Genomic DNA, 14,453 nt, shown 5'->3' on the forward strand with positions numbered 1-14,453 from the left:
GGAAGCCGAGGCTGGAGGAGCCTAAGGAACATACCCGAGAGCCTGTAGCAAGAAAGAAGGGGAGCTGAGACCCCGAACCCTGAAGCTGCTTTTAGAATGTCAAAGCATTTCCATTCTCTAGGGACGTGTACACACACACACACAGGTAGGAGCCCCCACTGGCAACCTTTTACCTGAGAATAAGATATTGTGTTGGAACTACCACAGACCCTGCCCCCAGGAGGGGAGTGACCTTTGGGCCCTTACTGCCCCTGGTGTTGCACTCATGGAAGCTATGCTGCCAGGAAGGCAGGAAGAGCCAGCCAAGCTCTGGCATAGTGTCCTCACTAATAGAATTAGGATGTTTCTTCCGGATGGGAAGGATTGCTTTTGGAGCGGACCAAACAAGCCACGTACTCAGCTTCTTGGAGGCAAGAGACAGGCTTGGCTTTGGCAGCTGAGGTGTCTCGGGTCTCAGGGCAGAGTAAATGAACGGGGGTGTGTGAGTGGCGGTCCAGGTCACCGTCATGGGGAGAGTTCACCTCAGCCAACTCCTTGAACTTATGCAACTTGTCCTGTCCTCTGCTTCTGAGCCACGGTCAGTGGCCACTCACGAGACCTCAGTCCTGAGAGCTAAAGGCCACATGTGGGTTTCCATCCTCTTTGGAAATCTTTTCATCAGGGAAAGGGGTAGGAGGAGCCCTGAGGAGGAGCCCTGAGGAGGAGTCCTGGTGGCCCTCTCTGATCTCATCACACCACTGTTCAGATGAACCACTGGCTCTGTTTGCTTTTTGATTCCTCCCCACCTCTCTTTGCAGATGTCCTTGGCTGGCTCCAACTTGGACGTCGCACAGTGGACTCCCTCTGGAGCAGAGAGCTACATGCTAATGAAGTCACCACCAGGCTCCCTGGAGCCTTCTGGAGGCAGCAGTCAAGACTGGCAGTCTAGTCCGGCAAGGGCTCTCAAATCTTGTGACTCAGGGCAGATGTATACACCCAGATTCGTTTCTTTCTCTTCTTATCCATGAATCTGCAACTGTACGCCCCATGTGGCATGTGCGGTCCATCGGTGTGGATGGTGCCTGTCAGATCGAGCCTCCTGCTCTGTGTCCAGACCAGGGTCCCAGCGACATCTGCACACTGACCAGTGGAAGGTCTATCTCAGGCTACAGGTTCTCCCTCCCGTCACAGGTGAATGGCACCAAGTCTGAGGTCACACTGACCTTTTTGACTCTGGTTCAGTGTTATGCAAAATCCAGCTGCAACCGGCCCCTCCCCAGGCTGCCTTGAGAAACCCGTGGCTAGTGTCTGCTGAATCCTGGACCTGTCCATAGCTTGCGCTGCCTCGAAAGGGATCTACTTCCAACCTGGGGTTGCCAAGGCAGCCATGTCTTTCCAGTGCTGGTTCCAAATTCCTCTTACCTCCACTGCAGTGCAGTAAAGTGGGACAAGTCACACAGGCATCAGGCTTGAGGCTTTTCTCACCCCCCCTCCCACTCAAGAAGAAAACATATTTCAAAGAAACTAGAACTCATACTCTTTCAGCTCCTGACCTGTCTCTCTCCCTCTCTCTTTGGTTGCTCTATCTATCTGTCTGTCTGTCCACTATCTGACTGTCTGTCTACTATCTGTTTGTATGTCTGTCCACTATCTGTCTATCTCCTATCTGTCTGTATGTCTGTCCACTATCTGTCTGTCTGTCCACTGTCTGTCTATCGTCTGTCTACCTATCACATATTGATCATCTATTTCTACCATCTACCTATCATCTGTCTATCATTTATCTACCACATGTTGATCATCTACATCCATCATCTATTTGTATTCTATGGATCATTTATCTATCATCTATCATCCATTGATAATCATTTCTATCCTCTATCATCTACTGTCAGTTATCCAGTACTGTCTTCTACCATCCACATTCCCAACTCTTAATCAGTTTTTTATCTATGCATCTACTCTATCATCTGTGTATGTATCTTACATACGTGTGAATGTATGTATCTATCAATCTGTCATCCACCAGTCATCCATATGCATGTATCTACATACGTGTGAATGTATGTATCTATCAATCTATCATCCACATCTCTACCAGTATGTCTATCCTAGTATGTCTATCTTTCAGTCATCTACAGGTCAGTTGATCAGGCGATCAATCATCTATCGACCATCAGTCCGTCCTCCTGTCTATCTACCTATCCACTCTTGGAGTTGTTGCTTTGAGTTCGATTCTGAAAAGAAAACAACAAGCAAGGAGACTGACTTGGGACCTCAGAATTTCCAGCGATAGCGTAAAAATAAATAAGGCCATCGATATGCGAAAGCTTTTGTCTTTAATGAGTAGTAAAATCATATGTGTAGCAGAATTTTTAAAAAATCAATTTCTTTAAAAAATTTGTATTTGTTATTTTTAAACCATTCTTTTTTTTTAAGATTTATTTATTTATTATATATAAGTACACTGCCGCTGTCTTCAGACACACCAGAAGAGGGCTTCTGATCTCATTACAGATGGGTGTGAGGCACCTCATGGTTGCTGGGAATTGAACTCAGGACCTCTGGAAGAGCAGGCAGTGCTCCTAACCGCTGAGCCACCTCTCCAGCCCTGTATTTGTTATTTTTATTATGTGTGTGCTCAGAGGCCCGAGGTGCTGCACCCCCCTGGAGCTGCGGTTACACGAGGTGGTGAACCATCTGATAAGGATGCTAGGGACAGCACTCAGGTCCTCTGGAAGAGCAGTACGTGCTTTTAACTGCCAAGCCGTCTCGAACAGCGCCAAATAAATTTACCTACGACTTATCATCACAAACATTTGATTTGTGTACCTGTTTCCTATGCCTATAGCCCAGAGGCCATGTACAATGGGTGGCAAGTGAAGGTTCAAGGTTGAAGGAACCTCGCCCCAGGGAGGCCCCTGCACAGAACCAGGCTTCACTTCTGCTTTAAGGCCTCCCTGCCCCTAGTGCTAAGAGTAGAGCCTAGGACCTCCTGCATGCTAGGCAAGCATCCTCCACTCCCTGTCCCCTTGGTTCTGTTTTAAAGCATGGACTCCAAGGATCCAGAAGCCAACCCACATGCTGCCTGGTCCTAAAGCCAAGATAGACTGCACCTTGCAGGCCCGGCTGTTTGTGAACCCCTCCCACCAACTCCCCTTCCCCCACCCCACCCCCACCACTGCCATCCCCCTCCCAGAGGTGCTACCCTCCCACAGAGGTACTCCCCCTCCCACAGAGGTACTCCCCCCACAGAGGTACTTTCCCTCCCACAGAGGTACTCCCCCCACAGAGGTACTCTCCACTCCCATAGGTCCTCCCCCCTCCCACAGAGGTACTCCCCCCTCTCAGAGGTACTCCCCCCTCTCAGAGGTACTCCCCCAACAGAGGTACTTTCCCTCCCATAGAGGTATCCCCCTCCCACAGAGAGGTACTCCCTTCTCTGCACAGCAAGCTGAAACCTGCTGAACACAGGCCAATCTTTACTGAGCCTGCCTTTGAACTTCCCAGAAAGTGATGTGGCAGTTTCAGGGGTGGGCCAGGCATGCACTGGGGTGGGCCTCCAGGAGGAGCTGCACCATCATTTGAGAGTCTGCAGGCAGCCTCAGAAAGGAGCCAGCCAGGGCTGGTGATCTCTTTAGTCCTCCAAGTCCCCATGAGGATATGGGCAGTGGACTTGGGCTGAGTGCTGGAGAGAGAAGGCTCTGTTTAGTAGAAGGACTCAGCTCCCCTGGGCCAGCTCTGTGTGTGCAATATTTAATAGGAACTAGTGTCTCCGTGTGATGAAAGGAAACCCAGTCTTGGAGAGGTCAGGAGTCTTCCTGGGTCACACAGCTGTGATTCTGGTGCTTGGCATATGCATGCGCTGGGGGGCCCAATTCTAACTTTAAGCTAAGTTCAACACTCCAAGCCCTAGCTAGCCTGAACTAGTTAGTCTAGGATTTCCCCTCTGAGCAAACTGGGGGACAATTTCCTTTTCTTTCTTTCTTTCTTTCTTTCTTTCTTTCTTTTTTTTTCTTTCTTTCTTTCTTTCTTTCTTTTTTTAAGATATATTTATTTCATGTATGTGAGTACCCTGTAGCTGTCCTCAGACACACCAGAAGAGGGCATCGGATCCCATTACAGACGGTTGTGGGCCACCGTGTGGTTGCTGGGAATTGAACTCAGGACCTCTGGAAGAGCAGTCAGTGCTCTAAACCACTGAGCCATCTCTCCAGCCCAGGAGACAATTTCCTACCCAGAGAAAAAGAAGATGAATAATGAGACCGGTCCAGGGGCAAGAGCTGGATCTATGTCAGGAAGAGGGCTGAGGTGGCCTCCAATAGCTTGCCAAGGCCTTCCGTGGGACCTGGGCTTATCAGGCAGGGTGCTTGGCCAGCGGGGCCTCAGGACACCAATGCAAAGCAGAGAGGCATGGGCAAGGCAAAACAAGAGCCATGCAACCTGTCTGTGGGAGGCGGACTCCTCTGTGCCGGCTGTGCTCAGCCTTGATACCCACACACACAAGGAAGTCGCCTGAGGATGCGTCCTTTCAGAACGTGCCTGCCACTAAGTCTCAAGTGACTACCATATATTTTGCCTTTGGGCCCCAGACAGCCCGGTGAAACAGCTCAACGGGAAAAGCCAGTATCGGTTTATGTCACCCAAGCCCCAGGTAGCAGCTGCAGGTGGGCCTGTCTCCAGGTGTCCGACCACACTTTCCTCTCAGGAGCCACTCTGCGAGGAAGATGGCACTCGTGTCTAGTGCCTGTCTAGACCCTCCTGATAACTCCGCTGGGAGGAACAGTCTCCAGAAGAAGCCCAGGACAGTGTTATGCTGACTCCCCAGCCCCACTCTGAAGTGGAAACTTCTGGTTTCTTTGCAAAGTCGGTTATGACAAATGATGTTTCGCTGGGACACACAGGTGAAAGGGTGTCTTGCTTCTGAAGCAGACACGAGAAAGACTTTTCCTGAAGCACACGCGGGTGAGAGAATGATTGCAGATAACACACGTGTGAAAGGACCGGTGATGGAGGAGTCTAAACATGACCCCACAGACAGTGGGAGACCAGCACTGAGCCTTGGTTTGGTTTGCTCCACCTCACTGTTCTTCACTAACGACACACAGGCCGGTTCGCCTTACACAGCCTTGTTGAGCTCAACTTGTGGTAATGCTGCCACTCAGAGATGCTCGCCTAAGGACTGCTCCCCTGCGGCAGCCTGCTGCTTCAGCGGCCTCCCCTTACATAGGCCAGTTAGTGAGCCTGGTAGTATTTTCAGAATTGAACTACAGTTGCAGATTCGTGCCTGGTGTCTGCCTGCCGAGAGGACTGGACGTTAGCTCCTGATTCGTAGTTGGCGTTTGCTACGGGACTGAACTGCTGACCAAGAAGATCGAGCTCGCCCCCAAAGAACTATCGTAGGCTGAACAGGTCCACTTCCCCCACATCCTAATCACTTTTCTCTTCCACGACCTCTGCTCAGTGGTGGGCCAGGGGAGAGGTTGAACCCTTATTACAAGTAGGTTGCTAACATTTTATGCCTCTACCACCCCACTGGTCACTGCCCATGTCTGGTGCCCGTCTCTGATGCAATCACCATGGCAGGGAAAGAGGCTCGTAGGCTGCGACCTAATCCCTCTACCTGGACCTCCCCTCTTTGCTTCTACCCCTGTAGAGCTGTCATATCACAGGTCTGTCAAGGGTGAGTTCATCGATGAGCTCAGAGCTCTCCTGCTCCATCTGCTTCCCAACAAGTAGTTTGTCGGCTGGCTACTGCACTGTGGTGGCTGTCAACTTGGTAGGATCTTGACTCTCCTAGGAGTCTCTTGAGGTGTGCTTCTAAAGGATCGTGTGGATTAGGTAACAGAGGTGGCGAGACCCATCTTGAATGCAGACCTCTTCATTTCATGGCTGGGGACCTGGGCTTCGTGAGAAGTAGACACCGGGAGTTGAGCACCAGCTTCATCTCTCTCTGCTTCTTGACTGGGGTTGCAATGTGACCTCACACTCCTGTTGCCATGGTTTCTCCCCTAAGATGGGCTACGATACAGTCAAATCGTGAGCCAAAACAAACCCTTCTTCAAGCCGCTCTTCTCAAGCATTTGTTTATAGCAACGAGAAAAATAATTAACGCAAAGCTTCAATACAGGAGTCTCCCGGAGCTATAGCGAACCATCGCTGTGCCTGTTCCTACAGTCGCACCTAGGTAGTTGATCTTACAAACATCTCCATTTTCATCCTTTCTTTATCACAGTCCCGATCCCTGCAGTGTTTGAGGCTGCAGTGCTGCCCAACCCTGTCCCCTACGTGTCCCAGCCACAGGCGGAGACCTTGACCCTGGTGTCCGTGTCTAGGCGCACTTCCTGCTTTCCCTCCTATGAGTTCTTTCTGTACGCTTCGGCTCTTAGTGAGCGTTGACGGAGAGCACCGGGCTCTGTCTTGCTGGGTGGGCGGGTGATGGTCAATTACACAAGGCAGCTCGCTGAGTTCTGTCACTGCAACCCAAAGGGTCGTTGCTCCAGAGAGCAACTCTAGGAAGCCAGGAGAGACTTCCAGAAGGAAATGATACCAGAGCGGAAGAATGTCTGATGAGGAGGCACCTAGAGATGGAGACAGGAGCTCCAGGCAAGATCTGCCTGTCAAAAGCAGGTTGGTGGTCTCCACGAGGAGAGGCTTTGAGAAATGAGAGGCCCAGAAGCCAGGGAGGGAGGGAGGGAGGGAGGGAGGGAGGGAGGGAAGGAAGGAAGGAAGGGGAAGGAAGGAAGGAAGGAAGGAAGGAAGGAAGGAGTCTCCGTATAGCTGTCTAGGGACATTTCCAGGTGTGGTACGGCTTCAGGGTGCGGGCACTGTTGAGCCCCAGCGTCTCTCTTTCACTTGAGAGTTCAGCTCAGCCCTGTGCTGCTGCGTGGATTTTTCTTTCTCTACTTCCTGTGCCCTTTCCCGTCTTAGCTATTGAACAGGCAGATGCTGGCATGTGTTGGGGTGTGGCCACACCTTGAGTTCTCTTCCACAAATAAACCTAGCATTTCTCTTTTGATCATGAAAAGTTTCCAAGATATAAGGAGATGTGTGTCGTAAACCCCCACCCCTGCCTGTCCCATCCCGTCCCTGAGCTGCTATGACATGTCACTGCATGAACGGTCTTTGATTGTTTCTCTGTAGCCTTTTATACAACACCCACTGTGTGCTTTATTTTCAAGAGCTCCTTCTGTTTTCAACGTTTCTGAACGTTTCAGATGACCCCGAAACCCACCCGATGGAGAATTTGCAGGCTTGGATGGAGTTAAATGTTTTTAAAAAAGTATTTTTCTGTCCTCTCTAAGACAAGTGGATCCTTTTTCCCGCCCTCCAAAGAGCACACCTCCTAGGCTTCTACCTCACAAGGAGGGGTAGCACTGGAAGTGTGTAAGGGCAGGGCAGCTGGGTTGGTAAAGCATAGTGCCGTGGGTATATAATGAGTGCTAAGAGGAAGACGGGTGAACCCCAGGGCTGGCCGGCCAGCTCAGCCTAGTCAGTGACCTCTAGGAAGATGAAGATCTGATCTCAAAGACAAGGTACATAGCCCAAGGGAGTGTTCTCTGGTCTACACACACACACACACACACACACACACACACACACACACACACACACATGCATGCCTGCTCACACATGAACACACCCCACACATCCACACATCCACACACAGTATATATGTTCAAGACAGGTGTAGCCGTGCATGCTGGGAACTGCAGCAGTCAGGAACACTGAGTCAGGACGATAAAGAATTAAAGGGAAGCTTGAGCTATTATATAGTGAGTTCCAGGCCAGCCTTACCTATGTAGTAAGATGTGGCCTCTAAGCGGGGGTGGGGTGGAGAGGGCGGGCAAAAAGTTTTCTCACCACCTGTCCATTCACGCATCCATCCATCCATCTACCCATCTGTCCATCCATCCATCCATCCATCCATCCATCCATCCATCCATCCATCCCTTCATCCATCTGTCCATCTGTCCGTTTATCTATCCATCCATCCATCCATCCATCCATCCGTCCATCCATCTGTCTGTCCACCTGCCCATCTATCCACTCATTCTTAAATATGAGTTCAAATCTGAACCCTAGTCTAGGTGTTGCCTGGAGGCCTCGGAGCCTCTTGGGACCTAGATGGTTGAGCAGGGCACGGTGCTTTGAAAGCACCCAGTGAAAATGTGTTCTGTGTTGCACGAGGAAAGGAATCTGTGTTTATGGTTTGAGAGGGTTAGAGTCCACCAACGAGAGGAAGACAAGGCATAAGAATAGGAATACATAGAGGGAGGGGGAGCGGGAGGGGGAGCAGGAAGTGAGGTAAAGCTATGGACCCTCAAAGCCCATCCTCAGTGACACACTTCCTCCAGCATGGTTCTACCTCCTAAATCTCCCAGAACCTCCCCTGGGGACCAAGTGTTCATGCACAGGAGCCTCGGGGATATTACTCACCCACATCACCACAGCCTGTAGCGTGCTTCTCCAGCCCCGACGAACTCTCGCGCCGTGGCTGCTTTATCGATTGCTTGGTTTTGTGGTAATTTCAACCTATTACGAGTCTGAGTTCAACTCGCAGCTTGTGAAAATTGGAAAACACTTCAGAAATGTCCAAATGTGTAAATCCCACCGTGTCTGAGTGGCGTGGTTTGAATTAAACCGTTGACATCTCTCCAAGCTCTTTCCTTCTATCTTACATAGCTGGGAATCAAACTTAGTCAGGGCTTCAGTCGTCCTAGTGCCAGCATCAGGAAACTTTAGGAAATGCTCAACATTTATTTATTTAGAGGACGGAATTTCTCCAGTTACTCAGTGTGGTGTATATCCCTGGAGGTTGTGAGGGGTACTGGTGGGGGGACCTACAGCCTCACACAGATTAGCCAAGGGCTTTACCACTCAACTGTACCTCCCTCCCTTTCTCCTTTCTTCCTTCCCTCCTTTCTTCCCTCCTCTGCTCCCTCCCTCCTCCCCTCCCTCCTCCCATCCCTGTCTTCCTCCCTCTTTCCCTCCCTCTTTTCTTTTGATGCAGCATCTGATATGTAGCCCTAGCCTGGAAGTTCTGATTTTCTCGCCTTCACCTGTAGAGTCTGAGATTACAGCACCACACTGGCTCTCAGGCTGCTAGCTGCAGGAATCGAGCAATGGTCCCCAGGGTGATGCCTTCTCTAATTGTGCATTCGAGCAAAGCAGCGCAGTCATCTCCTAGACTCTGGAGGCGCCTGGGGCCTCCAGAGGACCGGGGCCACCTTGGCTCTCCAACCCTCCATTGTCTTCTCTTCCCCCAGATGCAGCCCATTCCAGCCCCTGGTCCCAGAAGTCTGTGGCCTCTGGTGGCTCAGGAGGGCTGGCATGGCATCTGAGGCCCTTCTCCCTGCCTGCCTACGCCTCTGACTCAGAAAGCCTGCTCCAACCCAGCCCTCGGGCCACCCCCAGAAAGGCACACTAGATGCTCTGAGATTCCTTCCGAAGGTACGGCAGCTCCTTCCAGGTCACTGCAGTGGAATGTGACCTGTAAGCCCCGCAGCCGGGGTCCACAGCTCATCCCTACCGGCTCCGGCCCTGGCTGGTTTCCCACAGGAGGATTCTGCGTATATTATTTCTAGATTGTGAAGGTCATATAAACACTGAGACATAAATAAATAAATAAATGTCGAAACATGAATGAAAGACGTAAAGTCCTTCCTCAAACACGTGAGCAGTTCGGGAATATTCCTTTACCCTTTCCTTGTCTTCCCTGATGAAGTGTGTGTGTGTGTGTGTGTGTGTGTGTGTGTGTGTGTGTGTGTGTGTGTGAACACATGTTCCTGTGGAGGCCAGAATCATTCTTAGGTGCTGTTCCTCAGATGCCAAACACAGAGACTCTCTCTCACTGGGCATCTGAGCCTCACCTAGTCTGCCGGGCTGGTTGGCCAGTGAAGCCCAGAGATCCTCTTCTCTCTGCCTCCCCAGTGCTGCATGCACTCCACACCCAGATTTGCTTTTTATATGAGTTCTGAACCTTTGAGCTCATGTGCCCACACCTGTGTAACAAGCATTGTACCAACTGAGCCATCTCCCAGCCCCCTGACAATAGTCTTTAAAGAAGAACAAAGCAGAACATTCACACACAGACACACACATTCATACACACACACTCACACACACAGACACTCACACACAGACACATAGACACAGACACACAGAGACAGACAGACAGACACAAACACACAGATATAGACACATACTCATGTACACAGCACACACTTATACACAGACATACTCATGCACACCCAGACACACACACACATAGACACACACACACACACACTCATGCACACAGACACACAAACACACACAGACACACAGATACACACACACTCATGCACACAGACACACAGACATACACACACAAACACACATACACACACAAACACACATACACACACAAACACACAGATACACACAGACACACACACACACAGGCACACAGACACAGATGCGCACACACACACACATACACACACACACACACACACACACACACGCTCACACACACTGTTTCATTACCCCCCTTCTGTGGGAAATTCCCAACCTCCTAGACATCATTGCGACACCAGACCCCACACTAACAGGGTCATCTTCTGTACCGTTTGCCAAGGCTCCAGGTGAGGTCCTCTCGGTAGGTACTTAGGAGGCTGACAGGGCCACTCAGCCACAGACACTTACAGCATTGAAACACTTCAGCAGTGACACTAAGACCTGGAGTCCATTTGGAAGGGCAGACTCACTGGTCATCGATACTCTATTAACCGAGTCCTGGGTCTGTATCAGTACCTCCCCAATGACTGATGAGCCATTTACCGTTGAGGAGTCTGAGGTGCAGAGAGGAAGCAGAGGCAGTACAGTGAGGTCACATCCCTTGTTAGAGGCTGCTATGCCAGCACAGACTTTCAGGAATAGTGTTGGTTTAGTGTCTGTGTGTGGTGCTGAACATTGAACTCATGACCTCACGAATGCCAGGCAAGCGCTGTAAGTGACACTCTAGTTCAACTTCCCAGTGTATTCCCAGCAGCAGAGCCCAGCTCCCTGGTTCTGTGATGGCAGGCGGGAAGCCATTATGTAGAGGTTATCATCACCTCACTTTAAGGGAGATCCACCAAACACAGAAGTTAGCATCTCAAGATTATGCAGATGGTCCGAGTAGCCTGGGGAACATAGCTGTAGCCCAGTTTCCAAATTGAATGTCATCTGTGCACAGGTAATTTTAAGGAGTTCCTGGCTGGGGCTGGAGAGATGGCTCAGTGGTTAAGGATACCTACTGCTCTTCCAGAGGGGATCTCACATCCTGCACCACGAAGGCAGAACAACAATGCTCATAAAAACATCAATAAAATAAACATCTGTTAAAAAGTTCTTGGCCAGCTGGGGGTTTCTTGAGCCACACAGGTGGCCACTCCCCTCAGCCATTCGTGGGTGTAGCCAGGGATTTGTTGTCACTGCTGGTGGTAGTGGCGATGATGCTCACCAGGTCTGTGAAGGCAGCTGTGTGACAGGATCCCGTGGAAGGAGACAGGAGTGGGGCAGGGCAAGCATCCCACAGGTGTCGAAGCAACTGGGCCTCTGAGGGGAGGAGTCTCTGGGGGAGGGTACTCCTGACTTCTCCCTACATGCACATGGTCTCTGCCCATCCCGTGTGGCCTGCAGTCTTCCCCTTCAGGAACCATGCCAGTCTCTCACCTCCCCTCTGGGAATTGTTTTACCTGATAACGGGATCAGCTCAGTGGTACCCCACCTCACAGCTTCTCATTCAGAGCCTGCAAGTCTTGTGGGGGTTGGGAGGTCCAAGGCAGGAAGAGGGTTGTCCCCTGCCCCAGGACTTATCAGGAAGGAGACAGACACATTACTCATAGGCTTTTGGGGTTGAGCAGCTGGTACTGTGGGGACAAAGTCTCCCCCCCAAGAAATATAAGACCCCAAGCCTGGGTACAGCTCAGAGGACAGATGGAAGGTCCAAGCCTGTGAAGATGGGGAACTACTTGCTCTGCATCAGCCCCTCTGGTATAAGCTGTGTGACCAAAGTGTGGGAGCCTATGTGGAGGCACAGGAACTCAGATTGCCTTTTGCTTCCTCTGACCACATATGGAGGGTGAGCTGGCCTGGTGCAGGGTTGATGAAGATGTCACTGCTGTCTGGGGTTCAGGGACTGGGCCAGCAGAGACAGTTGCCCCTCCCTTGTCCTATATATCAGGACCCTATATGGGGCTATGTAGAGACGTACCTGGATGTAGGAAGCCATGGATACTATCTGAGCCTTTATATACCAAGTCTTTTCACACACACACACACACACACACACACACACACACACACACACGTATGTATGTATCTACAATAAAGTCTCACCTTTTTTTAAAAAAAAAAGACTTATTTATTTTATGTGAGTACACTGTTGCTCTCTTCAGAGGCACCAGAAGAGGGCATCGGATCCCATTACAGATGGTTGTGAGCCACCATGTGGTGGCTGGGAATTGAACTCAGGACCTCTGGAAGAGCAGCCAGTGCTCTTCACCGCTGAGCCATCTCTCCAGCCCCCAACTGTCACCCTTTTAATGTGAGAAGACGATTTGGCTTTGATTTTGAGAAAAGGTCTCACTATGGAGCTCAGGTTAGCCTTACCGTGAAGGAGTTTCCTCTTGTCTCAGACTCCCAAGGACTGGGATCGCAATTATGTGTCGCCACAGCTTAAAGCACTTCACGGCTATTCCCTAGCTGGAGCAGCAGAAGCTGCGGGTTCCAGCTTTGCAGCCCTTGGCAAGTAAAGTACGGGGCACTCTTGTCTCTGCTTCCTCGCAGCCGGGACGTGGGGGCGGGGCGGGGCGGGGCGGCGCAAGCGCGCGCGTTCACGTGTTCATGCGTGAGGCCAGAGGTTGACATCCAACGTCTTTATCAATCTCCTCTGTCTTAGTTTTTTACTTCTTATGTTTTTGAGACAGGTTCTTTCACTGAACCCGGAGGAGGAGAATCCAGCTGGCCTCACTGGTTTCTGTTCAGCAGACCCCAGGGCTCTACCTGCATCCACCTCCCCAGCGCTGAGATTATAGGTGTGAGCCACTGTGCTGGCCTTTCTGTTCTTTTTCCTTTTCCTCATAGGTGCTGGGAATCAGACTCAGGTCCCATGCTGGCTTAGTAAATCCTTTTTTGTTTTCCTGTTTTTAAACACAGGTGATGTTTGAACACTTCTGATTCTTTAATTCCCATGGCTGCGCCCCCTTCTCCCACAACCCCTCCCCCAACTGCTTGTACTGCCATTGTAGCGGCGCATTCCCCACCCCTCCTCCCCGGCTTGCAAAGGCAGCCTCCAAAGCGTGTACCACCATCAGCCGGGATTTCCCAGCTGGGAGGACAAAGTTTAAAAAGAGTTAAGAGACTCGGCGAAGTTTCCAGGGCCAAGTCAGTGATGTGTGTCCAACGTGAACCCTAATCTGTCTGAATCTTGGCCTTCAGTGTTTACACATGTGTCTTGCCAGCTGGGAGAGGCAGGAAGCCCACAGAAGGTTCTCAGGGAAACAAGACCAAAATTCCCCTGCCCTTTATCTTGCTGGTCACCGGAGCAGCAACTGGGGAAGAGATTCTGTCGGGCTTCTTAGCTGCTTGCTCCTGGTCGGTCAGTCCTTCCTCTTCCGTGCACAGAGTGAACATGGCGGCCAGGGACTCCGGAGGTGAGCCCCTCCTTCGGTTCCGCATTGCTGTGAAGCTATGTGACCCAGATGAGTTACTCATCCATCTGTGCTGCAGATTCCCTAGTATCACCTCCTAGGGCAGGCTCTCAACCTTCCTGATGCTGCGACCCTTTAATACAGTTCCTCATGTTGTGACGACCCCTCCCCTAACCATAAAATTATTTTTCGTTGCTGGTTCATACCTGAAATTTTTCTGTTATGAGTCACAATGTAAATATTTGTGTTTTCCTGCGGTCTTTGGTAACTCCTGTGAGAGGGTCATTGGCCCCCGGAAGGGGTCGAGACCCATAGGTTGAGAACCTCTGCTCTAGGGGGTTCCCACCAATGGAAAACCCCTACAACTCCCAACGCAATACCTCCTTTTTCTTTCATGTGAAGAAAAAAAACCGTATTAATCCTTTCTATTGTAGGTGTGGCTGTGAAGAAAAGGAGAAAAAGGAGAGGGGAAGAAGTAGAGAGGAGAAAAGAAGAAAGGAAAAAAGGGGCACTAAGAAGACTTGTTCTTGCCGAGAATTGGGGTTCAATTCCTAGCACTCAATGGATGCTCAGAACCCGGTTACTGCAGTCCCAGGGGATATACGCCCTCTTCTGGCCTCTGTGAGCACTGCAGGCATGTGCTGCACACATATCCATGCAAACACTTATACACATAAAATTAAAATAAATAAACACTTCTTTTAGAAAAAGAAAGGGAGGAAATAATAAATTAAAGAGAAAAATGAAGTCTGCACACAACCCTCAAACCTCTGAAGCTCTGACCTTTAAGAGATG

The sequence above is a fragment of the Rattus rattus genome, chromosome 5 (assembly GCF_011064425.1).
Source record: "Rattus rattus isolate New Zealand chromosome 5, Rrattus_CSIRO_v1, whole genome shotgun sequence".
Taxonomy (NCBI): Eukaryota; Metazoa; Chordata; class Mammalia; order Rodentia; family Muridae; genus Rattus; species Rattus rattus.